We start from the raw sequence: 783 nt of genomic DNA on the forward strand, positions 1-783 counted from the left end.
GTGGGCGTTAAGAGAATTGATGTATAATTTTTTTTTTCAAAATATTTTTCATCTTTATACAAAATTATTTTATTAACTTATAACCCATGATATTTTGGTTTCAGCATAATATTTTTACCATCTTGAATAATTTCAATTTTATTATTATTATTATCCACATTTAGGACATAAAAAGATGGATACTATTAAGGGTGTTCATGTGTCGGATGAAAATCGGGTTTGTCCTGATCTATATTCGACTCTAAATATATATCGGGTCTATTTTTTAGATTCTAATTCGCTTTTAAACCCGATAAAATTTAAATATTTTCGGGCCACAACTATATCAGATCCAAACCGGGTAAAACCGAATCTTTAAAGCTTTAACAATAATTTATAAAGAAACTTATTTATGATGCACTTATTTATAACCGAAAAGTTGATATCCATATTTGAACTTGAATTTGTCTATAAATTCTAATTTAATGCTTCTTTGATCTATTTTCTAATTCAACAAGTGTGATTAAAAATAAAATAAAAAATTTATAATTAATATAACATAATATTAAAATTAATTTAGAATATATATCTTTTTTAGTTTTTTTATGGTGCACATGAGTCGAGTGAAATCAGATTCGTCTTTACCCGGATCCGGCCCGAAATAATGATCGAGTCTATTTTTTTAGACTATTATCCGATACTAGACTCAATAAAATCACACCAAATTAGCTTTTAAAATATTCGAAATCGAACCGAATCTTTGAATTGGATCGAACCATATGCACCCCTAGATAATAGTATCTA

The sequence above is a fragment of the Arachis ipaensis genome, chromosome B01 (genome assembly GCF_000816755.2).
Source record: "Arachis ipaensis cultivar K30076 chromosome B01, Araip1.1, whole genome shotgun sequence".
NCBI classification, from domain to species: Eukaryota; Viridiplantae; Streptophyta; class Magnoliopsida; order Fabales; family Fabaceae; genus Arachis; species Arachis ipaensis.